This window comes from Haliotis rubra, unplaced genomic scaffold (genome assembly GCF_003918875.1).
Source record: "Haliotis rubra isolate DU_JTF1 unplaced genomic scaffold, ASM391887v1 Scf70, whole genome shotgun sequence".
NCBI lineage: Eukaryota > Metazoa > Mollusca > Gastropoda > Lepetellida > Haliotidae > Haliotis > Haliotis rubra.
Window position 1 is genome coordinate 1,181,438 of NW_025767413.1, and position 17,364 is coordinate 1,198,801.

Consider the following 17,364-nt stretch of genomic DNA (forward strand, 5'->3'; position numbering starts at 1 on the left):
CACAAATAGTCTGAACCCTGAACAGGTTAGATGATGGTTTTGTTGAACCTCTATAATTTCATGGCAAAGAAAGGAAAGACACTGTTGATTTTAATTGAAGTCAAACTGACAGATTTCTTAATAAAAATAGAAATATAATGACCTTTTAAAGCAACTACTGCTTTCATGCTTTCAAATGCTGTTGAAGCATTCATGTCTTTCAAAATGGAATTTAACAAATATTTTTCAAATGGTCCAAAGTATAACAATCAACATTATTGTAATTTGATTTGATTTTTTAAGAACAGACTGGAAGAAAAATTGAAAATTGATTATGTCTGGTTGAGGTGTCTAGACTCGCCTTTTATACTCAGATGATGGGATTGGTTCCTTGTCTTCTTCTGCTTCTACGCCATGACTGTTTTCTGCACCCTCTTGAACTTTGACACACAAAAAACTGTCTTCAGCTGATTGGTTGGTCTGCCCTTCTTGGTCACTCTGACCTGCCTCTTCTGAAAAGAAGGAACAAAAATGTTTAGCACAGGTTGGGCTTCCCTTGAAATGGGAAAGGCAGGGTCTTTTCAAAATTCAATCCAGGTTGTTCTGGTTGTCTGGTGTTGAGGTATTGTTTGTCCGAAACAGCAAACATTGAGGCACATGTTTTTATATTTACATTAACGTAACTACTGCGCTCTGAGCATCTCTTGACCTGAGGTCAGTGCGACCAACAAAAACATGGTGCGTCTTGATCCTTGAAAAATAAACTTTGACCACATGGGGCTTCACCAAGCAGCTTTTTTCATTTGATGGATTTTTCAAAAAGTTCAGACATATGGTATTTAAGCAGACAGGAAATGTTGGCTTTTGACTTTTTGACAACTGGTTTAGATCAGCCATCTTCAGTTGGACTCCTAAATAGTGACTTCGTACAATCCCTACCGAAGAGTACTGTGTCAAGAAATTGGAATTAATTCTCTACATGTATTCAGTTTTCAACATAGTGTTGCATAAACTAAAAAATTAATATCCGTAAAACATGTCATCATGTTCAACATTGATATAACATGCACTCTCACAGGCTACAGTGGATTACTGAATAGATACTCCTCCCAATTTACAAAGTAATAACATGTCAAGCAGCAAATGTTTCATAGCTTATCCTTCATCAACAAACTGTTCTAAATCTGTGTACCCGAACTGTTGATTGGTATGATTCACATGCAACAGGAGTTCTTGGCAGAAATAAACATAGAAAGTGTACTTCATGAAATACAGAAATAAGCCCCACACATAAACATTTTCTTTGTCTGTTGGTACTTATAGAAAAGGTTAAGTGTCTGGAAGTGTAGCTGGCAAGAATGACAATCTAATAATTACTTTATAACAGCCTAACCAAGGTATGCTAGTATCAAGCAACCAGTACCAAGACACCATTGAACATGTTTGTTGTTAACAGTTTAGCCAAGGTTACAATTAGAGCAATGAAGGACAACTGTTTGACATGTTCGCTTCCCATGACGTTAGACAAACACTTTTCATTCCAGTTACAAAAATCTCAACATAATCAGTAGGTGTGAAAATCATTAACATGTACAATTACTTCCTGGTGTTCAAAAATATCCACCCCTGAACTGTAACCTGAACAAGCATCATGTGTTGGTGTGATGTCTTGTGGACACTGATCATCTGCTATAATGACTACAAAACTAACCATAATTGCTGAATACAATCCTTTATCATGTATAGAGTTTACTGCTTGAATATAAATATACTGTGTCAGATGAAAAATGTCTTTCTATCTTCCCATCCTATCACACTGAAATGCAAAGGTCTTGATCAAAATATGGTCACCAAGTGCTGTATATCGGAAAATGAGGTAAATATGAGAAGCATAAACATCAGAGACTTGCATGGAATAAGAGAAAGCAGCATTAAGAGTGGACAAGTTTTTGGTCAGAAGATGAAGGCTGACCTCATATCCCAAGTTAGAGAGATGAATTATCTACTTGGTCTCCAGTAAAGGGAGAGAGTATACCACTGGAGCCTTCAGACATATAATTGAATTAATTCCTGTCTGTGTCGAGATATTAAGAAAGTATGTCTGATGTTTTAGATGCTATTTCAGACATGGATTAATTATGGCGCTCTCATATTTTCATTTAACAATGAGGAACTTAATGGGATTGTAACTTCCCAATCTCTAATGAAAGTATTTGGCTTTTTATTATTATTTTGGAGTGCCAAATTTTATGAAATACATCAAAGGAATGTCATAACTGATTTTCTATCAATCCTTCAAAAATCAAAATACACTCAAAGGACCTTGAAAATAAAAAAAAAAACAACAATTTAATTACTTAAATCTAAACTAAAAAATATTTGGTACAACTGTTTAATATTCATGAGAAGAACCTCCATTTTTATTAAATTTAAAGCAACTCAAAATGACATTTTCAGTTGTTATTTGCTGCAATTTAGATTTAAAATACTATTTTTAAAACATCAAGAGTGCCATTGAAATTTCACCCTTTAAATGCCAAACTCAACAATGATACAACCGCATCTTTAGTGAAATAATATATATTTAAACCAAAAATGTCACATGTCAAACAATATTCATATTCAAAACATTTCTTACACTGACTGCATTGAGTCAGAGCATGGCCGACTGCACACACAACACAAGCGATTGACCTGCACAGGCAGCATCTGAACCAAGCTATGACCAGCATGATATAATAGTACAAAACCTGAAGAAAACAATTCCTCTTACCTTTCCAGCACGCCATCACTGTATCAGATCAGCATATAACCTTTCACTGACAATAATCCTCTCCAAAAATTACCTTGCCTCAACAGAAAAGTGCCCTTTTCCAATCTGTCATGCCAGTAAATATTTGCTGTACCCAGTTATAACTCTGTGATGTAATGGCCCACATCTAATAAAGCCAGGCCTTTGTCCACCACTGGACATCTAATGTCCACTGCCAGCTGTATAATGAGGGATGTTTACACTGACCACTAGTGACCTCACTATAAAGCTGATAATAGCTTTTGTCCACATTGCATATATTTCCTTGGTATTGCATAACTAAACAGTTGGTTTCAAGTGCTTTTGCCTGGAGGGGATGTATACAGGTCTTTTGAAAAGTTTTTAATATATAGGGCTTCAATCTGCTGTAGGCAGGCAGTTAATTATTTAAATTTTCATCTGCTTGAGTGGCACTGAGTTATGTTCTTGAGTTTTGGTGATTCTGTTCCATTTGTTGACATGCTTACTTCGCAACATGACAGATTAAACTGTCAATACATAAGCCCTCAAAATCATGTTTAGTATGTAACATTTATCCAACAAAAAAATATTTGCGTCTTTTTAGGTTTAAAGGATTAATTATTAATTCATTCTACCAGGGTTTTCATAACCTGTTTGTTTCATATTTAGTTTCATTGACTTATCTACTGATTAATTACTCTTCTAATTAATTCTTGGTTTTGTTATTAATTTTTGTGCATTTTTTATGCAAATAGTTTCAAACAAGTAGCTTCATAAAATACATGTGATGGCTATAGAATATAAAACAGCACATATGATGTGATCATCCTCATCCATTTACTCCAATTTTTTTATACCAGAAACAAGTTTGCAGAAGAAAACTTAAGGTTATCTTCCAAGTAAATACTTTTTGGTCAGGATTTGTTCTTAGTCCTTCAAGCCAGGCTGCCAGCAACTGAGAAGTCTGTTGAGACCCTAGACAAGGTGACCAGACACTTCCTTAAATAATGGCTGCCGATCTATATACAATTTGACAATCTTGTCTGCGCCAGTACTATCTGGGATGACCACACACTTTGACGGACACCTAAGAATTTGTGTCTTGCTGTGCATTTTTGGTGTACACCAGCAAGGTGACTGTGGTACCTACTGCTGGGGGTAGCAGTGCATCTTGGGTCTGTAGTTCATGCAGTCTGGGTTTCCATGCATACAACCATTATTTGGAATACGTCTCAGTAATGGTGACCATTACTAGCTTGATTCTGCTGAGACTGGTAAAAGACTGCAGTAAAACACTGATAGATCATCAACAGTTTCTATTAACATGACTAACATCCCTGATAGCTCTCATGCACACATACAGATTCAGATGCTTGCGTATGCCTGTAAGAGTCACAGTATTGAATAGTTCTCTATATGTGTTAGAGTGAGGAGGTATCATGCCCTGAGCAAATGTACCATATGAAGTTATTGAAGGAAACTGATTTGTGTTTGGTCTTTAATGTTGAATTCAGCAATATTCCAGCAGCAGTCTGTATACAGTCAAGTCTAAACCAGTCAATCCAGTGATTAATGTCATGATTATTGACCCATGCAATTGGGATCTGATCCAATGCAGTCAACCCAGTCTCTGAGACTCACAACCCATTCTATATTATTTTTTGTCACGATATAGTGGGAAGTGTACAATCATCTCTGCTATTAGTGAGTGAGTGAGTGAGTGAGTGAGTGAGTGAGTGAGTGAGTGAGTGAGTGAGTGAGTGAGTTGAGTGAGTTTTAGTTTAAGCTGCTTTTAGCAGTATACCAGCAATATCATGACAGGGGACACCACAAATGGGCTTCACACATTTTATTTATGTGGGGAATCGAACCCGGGTCTTCGGCATGACGAGCAAATGCTTTAACCACTAGGCTACCCCACAGCCCCCTGTTAGCAGAGATTTCTGCTAGAAGTATTACGGGTTTTGGTGCTTTAATTGGAGAAATATTAGCACAGCATATTGTTGCCATTGTAGTTGTGTCTTCCATCAACACAAGCAGAAAATCTTAAGTGATGGATGAATTTAAACCACACATCATTGCTTACATGTAAAGTACCAAGGGCAAAGACCAATACACAGAGTGTGAGTGAGTGAGTTGGGTTTTATGCCACTTTTAACAATATTCCAGCAATGTCACGTCGGGGGACACCAGAAATGGGGTTCACACTTTGTGCCCAGGTGGGGAATCGAACACAGGCCGCCAACATGACGAGCAAACACTTTAACCACTAGGCTGCCCAACTGCTCCCCAAATACACAGAAGGTTCAACATACAAAATTAGCCTGACTCAACTCAAGATTGTGGAGCCATTTCCGATTCATTTTCATTTTCTAACAAAAAGATTTGTTTACAGAGGCAGGAATTTGCTGGTTAAAAACCAAGGAAAATTTGAGAGGCCTATCTATCCTATTCATAACCTATTGAACTTGAGTAAATTTCAAGTCCTATGGCTGACTGACTGACTGAGTTTGGTTTTACGCCGCTTTTAGCAATATTCCAGCAACATCGCGGCGGGGGACACCAGGAATGGGCTTCACACATTTTGCCCATGTGGGGATTCGAACCCGGGTCTTCGGCTTGATGAGCCAACGCTTTAACCATTAGGCTACCCCATCGCCCCTCAAGTCCTATGGATTAAGGCTATGTGTATACCTGTTAATTAGAAATGTGTATACCTGTTAATTAGAAATGTGTATACCTGTTAATTAGAAATGAGTAACTACAAAACAACAGAATTATACATTGTTGCATGCCACTGAAAAAAAACCCCAACATACCGGCACTGAAACAGCAGATCGTCTCCACAAAAGATAAGCTTTTTGATCATATAGCATATTTTCTCTGAAGAAAAAAGATGACTCTTTATGTAAGATACTTTTAAACATTCTGCTAACATACTTTGATCTTGTAAATGGCCATATTGAGAGATAACTGAGTAGAACAGTATTTCAGTTTCATCAGCTTATCAACATGGGATGGAGGTGATGCAGGTCTCAGAGTTTTACCGGGCGGTGGGGTAGCCTAGTGGTGAAAGCGTTGGCTCGTCACGCTGAATACCCGGGTTCGATTACCCACATGGGCTCAATGTGTGAAGCCCATTTCTGGTGTCCCCCCTGCCGTAATATTGCTGGAATATTGCTAAAAGCGGTGTAAAAATAAACTCACTCACTCAGAGTTTACCACCATTTGGGAAGACTAATGTACAGAAAATGGTGCAGACAAACCAGGTATCATAATCAGGAATCAGGTCCAAACCTACAGTCTGTCCTATCCTGGCATGGCTGAGGGAGAAACACACTGAGATGCAGAGCCTAAGGAGACTAGTCCACCAACCAAAATACAGTATGTTATGGAATAAGACTTCTTGAAACAAATAACATCAACATTAATATCAGTACACATGTCCATAGAAAATGAAACCTGAAAACTTTCTTTGAATGATTCATCTTAACATTTAGTTGAGCCCTCTAAAAGTTCAAGAATATAGAAAGTACAAGCTACATCAACTAATAAAAATGGTGTCATGTTTCAAAAGTCATATAAATTCTATATTCTGTTCATTTTGTACAACATATAGCTCCTTCAGGTTAGTATTGCTGTGATTATTACATCATTGTTTTCCCTGTATAACTGTATTAACTGTATCTTTTATTTCATAAATAAAACTGTTTATGACGCTTTAGCATGTCCACTGATCAGATCACTACGTTTCGTTTCGTCACCATGGGCAAGGGATCGTCCTTCTATAAATATTCTTTGACTGGTCTTGAACTGAAGACTACACAAGACTAATCAAATGTAGTGAAGCCCTCCAAGGCCTGAGGAGTCACATTAAAGCTGATATCATTTTAGTAGGAAAATGTAGCTGAAGCCCCAACTGACCATACACAATGTAACCCTCTTTGTGGAAGGAAACACAACTACAGTGGGACTGACATCAGATTACTTTATGCTGTGTCTGGGCCCATGTTCACTGCATCATAGCCCTTTTCAGTACTTACACATCAACACATTCCAGTTGCACTGTAAAAGGAATTATACATTTCTTATCAGAATTCCTACCAGTTAAGAGTAAAGATATATAAAAGCCATGGATTTGTAAATGGATCATGGTTCTGTCTTCTACATCTTAACAGATAGAGCTTCATTGTTTTTAAGTATGGTTTATTACTAAAATAAGATTATTTAGTTGTATACTCTCCTTTCAGATAATGCACTGTTTCACATATGGGTAGAAATAACATATTACAGGTACTTGTATCTAACTGTAGCATTTTCGAATATTTTGAATGATAAAATAAATGTTTCACATTTCCTCAAATGTTGGTTAGCATTCTCACCGTTTTTTATATGAAATGTGAAAACTGCAATTCAATGGCTTTATTTTGGTACAGTGATGAAATGATGCTGCAGCTATTTTGAACAGATTTCCTTTCTTTAATTAATCATTTTTCAATCTTTAGCAAAGTCAAGTCAACAGAATAAACAATGAATGTAGAACTGAGAAATATATGACAAAACTATGGTCCAGCACAGATGTAGGAAATCATTCCAAATTAATTTGAAATTTTCCATTCTAACATGACAGCGATGTGCTGAAGCCATGCAAACATGTCTGATAGAGGCATCTAACGAAGTGAAGATCGCTCGTCATCCTCCGTTGTGGCCAAGCGTTAAAGGAAATGACCACCGGTCAGTTGGGTTTTTTCCTTCCTCGTGTAGAGTTGCTCCTGATGACCAGTCTTTTCTGGGAGCGAAGGAAATGAATTTAGCTATTGTGGCCACCGGAGAGAACGAATGGATTATATGTGGTCATTACTGCTCCGGCCAGGCCTTCAGGATGATGAGACGTTTTGATTTTTACGAGTCAGCCTGTCTGATAGAAAATTTGTAATTCTGGGAAATGTTAAAACAGGGAGGTTATGTAGGGTTCATCTTGTCCATGATGTACCATGGGGTTCACTCCCGTCACTCTTCATGCATTTATAGGAATTGTTGGATGTTTTGATTGTATTAAACAAAGTTACAGCAATAACTGATTTTGAGTTTCCACTCATCCAAACATAGGTTTCTTCGAATTAATACAATACAAATAAACCAAATTACAACATTCATCCAAAAGAAATTTGAATTAATGATATTCAAACATTCATCCAGAGTAATTTGTAAAAAAGAATCGTACATTGAATTTGTTAAAAAGACAAAATTATATCCACTAGAGTCTATAATTTGTTTCATAATTTTGCACACACAAAGACACAATCAACCTTAATTGTAAAAGAATTCATGTCATTTCATTAAAAACCCTTCACACGTTTTCCTGAAGATAGTAAATCAAGCATTCACAATCAACCAAGATGTAATCTCATGCCATTTACACCTGTGTCAGTTGTAGATATCCGAGAAGCAAAACCAATTCAGCCTGTGAAACAGTTCCAGTAATCAGCCCTTTATGACAGGGTCTGTCCCCATCACTAATTATCCCCTACAGAGAACAAGTCCACATGAAGTTAATTTTTGTCACACGGTCAAATCTGATTGAGTTAGTTGAGCACAGAGTTATCTAGGCTGACCCAAACACCTTCTTCCAGTGTCCACCAATATACAACGTCAGGGGAAGAGGATAAACTTGCTGATGCATCAGACAGTGGACATATTCAAAATCACTAGTTTTATTGAACTACATAACTCACCCAACAATTTGTTGGCTTAGGAAACGATTATTAATATGTCACAAAAAATTATTACTCCTCAACAGGTTATTTGGATCACTCATTTTATTGGGCAACAAATCTAAGAAAACAATTTTTTACCACACTGGGAAAGCAATTATATTGATGATAAGTTGTCCAACAAATAACCTCCAACAGCTGACAATGGCATCTGGATTCACAAATTCAAGCTTTCAAAATACAAGGACATACATAATGATTACATATAGTCCGATCTCCATGTACTGAATTTTTAACTGCTTATAACACATTGATTTTAAGTACAGAAGCAAATTCTGATATAGTTTCTTCAATTCTGTATCGCTCCAAACAAGATTCACCATTACAAAAATGAAAAGCATCACTACTTTACATATGCAAAACCTATCATTATTACCCTGCATTCAGGGATGTGCATTTGGACAATGTATCATGAATGTGTAAAGAACATTTGTTTAAATTTAAAGAATGAAGCAAAACAATTACAATGTAAATTAGCTTCACACACACATTAAGGTTAGTCCATCCAAACGGGACCTCCTTTACTTAACTGCAACTACAGAGTTAGGTCTTCAATACAATATACACAATAGCTATATGACTTTGAAAATGTATTAACAGTTATTGAAGCTTTTATACAGGTCTAAAGTGAGTCTGAGACTCGAGACAATGTCTGGTGCGGGTGATGGCCCTGCACTAGGGACTGCAAATTGGCAATAACGAAACACATTGACATCTATTACTAACATAGATGTACATCTTGTAGAAACAATTTCAGCATATTTACATCTGTATGAAACTTTGAAAACATGTTTAAACCAAAATCATCAAAATATAGATCAAATTGTATGTATGTCACAATATTGATCTCCTAACACAATCATAAAGTTTATCCACTCCAAAACAGAATTCAGAATTCAAAGTAATTTCAATTTAATGTCACTTGCATAAACTATTTACTGTAAAACAGCAAAACTTATTCATTCTTATCTTTCTCTCTGTGTATAATCAAGAATGGTTATTCTCTGGCGGTGATGTTTTATATTTACCAATCATTTCCGCTTTTATCCCAGTCCCAGTGAATGCAGTATTAACACATGCACCAAAGCGAACTACCTCATTATATAATGATTAAAAGAGCATTAGTGTACCCTGGACAAAACCTCAACCCCCAAGTAGGATTCTTGTTAACTGACACTTGCACTATAATAACCTCTTGAATCAGGGATCACTCCAGCATGCATCAAACATAGATATTACTTAAAATGTCATATAAGGGAAATACCTTTATTTCACAGATTAATCCCTTTAGAGCTTTCCAAAGCTTCAATTTGGGAAAAAGACTAGACTATTACCTATCGGAATTGGCCCATAAGACATATTATCATTCATACAGCCTCTAATTGCAACTTAAGACCAGTCGGCACTAATTTGTTCTGTGTGCACAAGGCTGACGGGATTTCAGTGTGAACAAAAGAACTGATGTCAATAAAGGCAGTTTATGTGGTAACAAGCGCACAATAACCCCGGCCGTAAACCCCAGTGTTCGAAACATACACGTTTCCATGCTGACAAATAAAACACAAAATTTGGGACTTGGCGTCTGAAGATCTTGAACCATGATGTAACTACATGCCAGTTTTTCCTCATTATTTCCTTAAAATGGAAACATAAAAAAGTCACTGACGCCACGCGTTATTTGATTTGGATTCAATTGAGTGTCACTAGAGATGTTAATGTGATTTACAACCAGCCTTTGAACTTGCTGATCAACCAAGCTTCAAAGATGGCCATGGCTTTGTTTAAGCTTACACAGACATACATGGATAGGAATGTGTGACACACTGAGGCACGGACACACCTTTAACATGAAAGAGAATGCGATGACATCGATTATACTCCTGTATACTCTCATTTTCACATTAACTGAAAACACCTTAATGGCATTACAGTTATATCAAGCACATTTAAAATTATTGAAATATAAATGAAAGCATAATTTTTGTGTTGTTGAATTAACAAATTTCATTTCTAGACAAGATCTGTGTTGTAATCTGTCAGTGTAACTGATAATTGATTTTGGTCTTCAGGAACAAAACATTTGTTGCTAGGGCTGCTTACTGTAGGGTAATTGTCTGGAGCAAGCATCTGTGGAAGGTGTATTGATATTGAGTGAGTGACTGAGTGAGTATAGTTCTACACCAGTTTTAACAATATTCCTGCAATATCATGGCGGGGGACACTAGAAATGGGCTTCACACATTGTACTCATATGGGGAATCAAACCCTGGTCTTCGGCGTGACGAGCGAAAGCTTTAAGCATTAGGCTACCCACCACCCCGTATTGATATGAAGAAACTCCATACTATACAGAATGGAATCTGGGGAAAATAGACTGTGTAGGTACATATCAAACTTAAATATTTGTCTTCCATCAAATTCTATTGGCCTTTGGATTTTAACAATGAACAAAAAACAATGATATCTGGAATTACAGGCAGGCATGTTATAAGCTCATGCAGTTGATTTGTTTGGAATTTGTATTACAGTTTGGACAAAATATTTTTTTTCAATATACCCAAGAACCAGTGCTTGTAGATTATTCACTGTATTTTCAGTTTCAGCAACAGTTTGAGCTAACAGAACCATTGTTTTGAGCAATGACAATATTCATGACTGTTCAAACCATCTCCAGTGAAACTATGTGGAGGGAATCTGAACAACATATTTCCAGATATATACTCAGATTGACAGAGTAAGTGAGTTACCTGGTTTGGAATTCAGAAAAGTTACTTTCATAATTGTGATTTAGTGGTAACCTTTGATGGTGTGCTTTCCCCATATACATGCTCATATGTTGAATTTCTTCATGGATAGCAGATTGAGTGACTGAGTGAGTATAGTTTTACCCCACTTTTAACAATATTCCTGCAATATCACAGGCGGGGAACACTAGAAATGGGCTTCACACATTGTACCATATGGGGAATCAAACCCTGGTCTTCGGCGTGACGAGCGAAAGCTTTAAGCATTAGGCTACCCACCACCCCCTATTGATATGAAGAAACTCCATACTATACAGAATGGAATCTGGGGAAAATAGACTGTGTAGGTACATATCAAACTTAAATATTTGTCTTCCATCAAATTCTATTGGCCTTTGGATTTTAACAATGAACAAAAAACAATGATATCTGGAATTACAGGCAGGCATGTTATAAGCTCATGCAGTTGATTTGTTTGGAATTTGTATTACAGTTTGGACAAAATATTTTTTTCAATATACCCAAGAACCAGTGCTTGTAGATTATTCACTGTATTTTCAGTTTCAGCAACAGTTTGAGCTAACAGAACCATTGTTTTGAGCAATGACAATATTCATGACTGTTCAAACCATCTCCAGTGAAACTATGTGGAGGGAATCTGAACAACATATTTCCAGATATATACTCAGATTGACAGAGTAAGTGAGTTACCTGGTTTGGAATTCAGAAAAGTTACTTTCATAATTGTGATTTAGTGGTAACCTTTGATGGTGTGCTTTCCCCATATACATGCTCATATGTTGAATTTCTTCATGGATAGCAGATTGAGTGTGTGAGTGAGTAAAGTTTTACCCTACTTTTATCAATATTCCAGCAATATCACAGCGGGGAACACCAAAAATGGGCTTCACACATTGTTCCTATGTGGGCAATCAAAAATCTAGGTCTTTGGCATGATGTGCAAATGCTTTAAACACCAGACTACCCCACCACCCCTTTTCCTGAAAGAACACCATCTCCAGTGATGGCCTATGTAAAGGGAATCTGAATATTTCATAATAATACTTAGATTGATGTTTCCTTCATAGAACACAGTCCCCTGTGAAACACAGTGTGGAGGGAATCTGAATGAAAAATGTCCCAAATTAAACGTAGACTTGAGGCTCCTGGACAGTGTCTCCATCCAAGTCTGACCTGTACTAAAGTCCACTAATCTGCTCTAATAGAGAAAGATGACTAGTGGTTGACCACCTGGTTCTACCAGATCTGAAGACCTATACAAACATTCTGAAATTCTGAATTCCTTCCTACAAAGTTATTTTTAATACTAATGACAATGAAATAATTAGACCTCAATGCATTGGTGAGACTTAATGTTTAAACCAACAGGGCAATGCAAAATGAATTTCATTGGGTTTCACATGTAGACTGGTACACTCTGAAGTATATGAAGTATAATGCTGCCAGTTGTCATATACAGTGTATGAAGCACACTGTCACTGGCCATTTCCCTAATCTGTCCTGATACTAATCACATAGTCTAGCCTCATAATTTGCCCGCCTAACTGTGCTGTTTGATGTGAATTAAATAAACACATAATCCGAGAGTGACCTACACCTGTGACCAAAAACGTTGTCCAATATTTGCCAATTTCCCCCCAACAATATCTTAAAGTACAATAGACATTAATTGGATGGCCAGAAATATAGTGTTTGTTAGTACACTGGCAGATTGGCGTCTTTAGCTAACCTGGGATGTCTTTGAAATTTGAAATATATGATTTCAGTGAATAAATGATAGTATTGTGAATGATTTGTTTTATATAATTAAGCACTATGATGTCTTCACAAGGATGTTCTTTAATATATTTTGTAGAATATTACACATCACAATAAGCCCAAACTACCACTCACTCTGGATTAGATTAAACATCAAGCAACAGCTCAAATCGGCAAGGATATGTACAAGTTATTAAGAATGGAACAAAACTGAAAGTAGAGAATGCATACAATAAAATTAACTTCATTTTCTGGTATGTGTTGCTGATAAATTCAATGAAAATAAGATTGATAAGCAGCAAGAAGTCTTTTAATAAGTGTTAAAATACAAGCAAACAAAATCATAGAAATTTGTTTGCTAAAGCAGAGTTCATTGTACAATTCTAACTTCATCATCAGCATGTGTTTATGAATCACCATCAATGAGAGATGATACAAGGTGGGCCGGTGGGGTAGCCTGAGGTTAAAGCTTTTGCTCATCACGCTGAAGAACCAGGTTCGATTCCCCACATGGGTACAATGTGTGAAGCCAAATTTCTGGCATCCCCCACCACGATATTGCTGGAATATTGCTAAAAAAGCGGTGTAAAAAGATACTTACTCACTCACTTATGAGGTGATAGTGAATAGCTATGCAGCATCAGTTGTTGGCGTCATCATTGATGTTCTGTGATCCATTCCTACAGTTTTCACAGCTACATTTCTCTTTACATCAAACAGAAATAGTGAAGGTTGGGTATTCTTTTGCACTGACATTCTATAGTTGACTCAAAAGAGAAGGGTAATGTAGCTCACCTTCAACTTTCTAAACTGGTTGATTACATCATAGATATGATAACAATAGGTTTCTTAATGTCTGTAGAATCTACAATAGTCCCCAAAGTATAAGCAGTAATACAGTAATACATGATACATCTTTAAATAATCGAGTCTGGACCAGACAATTCCGTGATCAACAGCATGAGCATCGATCTACACAATTGGGAACCGATGACATGTGTCAACCAAGCCAGCGAACGTGACCACCCGATCCCGTTAGTCGCCTCCTATGACAAGCATGGGTTACTGAAGCCCAATTCTAACCCATATCTTCATGGCTCTAAACCATTGTGAATGTAGAACAAAATCCCTAGAATCCTGATTACTAAGGCTGTGCAATATAACCAGTTTACCTGTATTTACTGGTTCAAACATGAAAACGATATGTATTGCGATACGCTGATCAAAAACCGGTATTTTGACATGCATTCGGAAAACTTCGTAACACCCGGACATCTTCGGATATTTCCGTTTTTCAGATTGTTCCTTTCCTTGTTTCATTTGTGCCAAACATTGTTTACATTTTTATTTTGTCATGATTAAAAGTTATTATTAAAGCCTAATCAAGCATTGTGATTTTGTTTTGTTTTTGCTTTATAAATCAAGCATTAACTCGATTGTAAGTAATTTTTTGTCAAGAACAATTTCTTGCAATATATTGCAATTCATATCGCAATAAGCTTTCGCATCGCAATATATTGCAATATGAAAATTCCCTGCAATACCCACCCCTACTGATTACTGATTGGTCAGTTTCCTGACTTATTTCCTGGAATGAATTCTCATCACGAACATGAATCCTTCATTGCTTAAAGACAAGCACTTTTTGTTAATTAACACAGAACTTAATATAGAAATTCATTGACATTTAATTTCTGTTGAATCTGTTCAGTATTCACATTCTAATCCAACTTATTTAAATTGCCAACTTTAATTTGAATGATTTAATCATTCTCAAACACAAACAGTTCCCCCTATATATCAAAATACTTGTAAAATCAAATCACCACATTTCTCATATTGCAATGCTAAATAACATAGATGAAGTAAAGCAAAGCTGATTGAATGGACAGTATACTTTAAGGAGATGGAAGTATCTTCCTCTTCAATGTTATAGACCATCTTAATAAGTGTCAAATACCAGTTGACTAATGGAGATTATTAGCCATATGTTTCCATACCGTCCTTATCATATATTATGAATAAAGATGGTATTATGCGAGTCTTGGGCAAGCATAATACCTATTTTGTTATTCCCAAGATATGACATTTATGCTACAGAAAGACATAAGGGACATAATCTCTTGTCATATAACATCATTGTTAAAACAAGGGAATGTGGGACATAACTCGGTGAGCTAACTTATAAGAAACCATGTATCATACTGTGCCAGAGCTTCCAAGTTGTTTCTTGTAGTGACTTCATTTTCATATTTATCACATGGATAGCACTTATCCACCATAACAAAGATCAATTTCAAAATAACTAGATTAGAAATAAAACAACGAGAAATTTGACAACAATGGCAAGAAACAGATATTATTCTCTCTCTCTCTCTCTCTCTGATCCAGTTTGAAGGAGCGACAAAACCCTTTCCATATCCAGATGAAATCTCTGCTAAAAGTGCGGTCAATTGCACAATTGTGACAATGTCATGACAATATCTTACAACTTGGATCATATGATGAACATGTGTCCAGATAACACCAAGAAATAATGATGACACCAGGTGTTCGCAAAAAAGGCCCCATCTGTGGCGCCAGTCATAAACATATGCAAAGACTGGACAATTGCTTATCAGACAAAAATCATGGGAACATAGTGTACAAGTCAAAATAGGGGATTGCTTCAGACACCATTTGGTGTCAATTTGGAAATGTCATTCACATGTCTACCATAAAATGTTTGGAATGCTACACTGAGGCCTTGATTGTTGTGACTTTGATCAACCAATTTTTGAGTGAGTGAGTGAATTTAGTTTTACGCCACACCCAGCAATATTCCAGCTATATGTCAGGATTCTGTAAATAATCAAATCTGGACCAGACAATCCAGTGATCAACAGCATGAGCATCGATCTAAGCAATAGGTGAGGTGAGGTGAAATTGGATTTAACGTTGTGCTTGAGAATATTTCGCTCATATGACGACGTGCATGCGTGTGTGTGTGTGTGTATGTGCGGCTGCTTGTACTAGCCCAGACTTAAGCTGTTTTTATAGTGCTAGCCCACTGAGATACCATGCCGCAGTGAAGCATGAATACCCCACTCAGACACATTATACTGACTCCGAGCCAACCAGTCCTTATTGTACCAATGAATGACGAGCTCCAGGCAGGGACCAACAAGTACCATATTTTAACGTCTTTTGGTTTGACGTGGTCGGGGATCGAACCCGTGACCTTCCGCTCTCTCTGCTACACCACGGAGGCGGTCTCTACGCAATAGGGATACGATTACATGGGTCAAACAAGTCAGCGAGTCTGACCACACGATAGTCGCCTCTTTCAAGATGAGAAAGCCACAATAACTCGGTGCACTTAGTGGCTGCAAGAGTTGCATACTGGCCAGGGACTTGAGGTTGATAACACGAAGTGCCGTTGAGATTGACATCCAGTGATCGAGGGAAAAAATACCAGAGCCTTGAGCAAGCACTAGTTGCCTGAATATGTGCGCTATATAAATATTGTATAATAATAATAATTGGGATACAATGACACGTGTCAACCAAGTCAACAGCCTGACCACCTGATCCCGTTAGTCACCTCTTACGACATGCATGGGTTACTGAAGACCAATTCTAATCCGGATCTTCATGGTCAACCAGCTTTTGAGTTGTAAAATGTTCTTGGGAATCTGCATAGAAAGTGCATGCCTAAATATACCTAAAAAGTTGACACCAAAGAATGCAGGTGCTAGGATATTACTTGACATAAAGGGAAAGTTGACTTAAAAAGTTGTAGTCATCCCTCTTGTCATACACTCTTGTGGAAAGTCTTCAATAAGTCTAAATATTTTTGCATAGATCTCAATAGGAAGCAGACAAGGTAGTCTCATCGGTCACCTTCATTTCTTGTTCAGGTGGGTAAATCAGATAAAGGGAATTGGCTATTTGATTGTTTTTGATCATCGGTATACCGGAAGCTTAGGTTAAACTTGGCCAAATTACTTTCTTTTAATTTCCTAAAAGAAGGGTCCACTGTACAATTGTAACTATATCACACTTCATACAAACTATTTTACATCAGAAACTCAAAACAATAAACAGAGATAGCACAGTATTTGACAGAATAAATGTTTAATACAGCATTCTGAAGACAGCATTATCAAGACAAAACCATGTGTCTGAGACAATATGGGGCGGTGGGGTAGCCAAGTGGTTAAAACATTCGTTCGTCATGCCAAAGACCCAGGTTCAAGTCCCCAAATAAGTACAATGTGTGAAGTTCATTTCAGATGTCCCCACCATGATAGTGCTGGAATATTGCTAAAAAGGT

The 17,364-nt window shown here is 37.0% G+C and overlaps 1 long non-coding RNA gene across 1 annotated transcript in view; it reads right to left on the minus strand.

The window, feature by feature from the left end:
* Positions 1-360: 360 nt before the first annotated feature.
* The window catches only part of LOC124258822, a 104,066-nt gene continuing 87,062 nt past the window's right edge, over positions 361-17,364 (minus strand). Inside the window, exon 3 of the long non-coding RNA XR_006893691.1 lies at positions 361-491. This is a non-coding gene — a long non-coding RNA (uncharacterized LOC124258822). The remainder of the gene's footprint in view (positions 492-17,364) is intronic.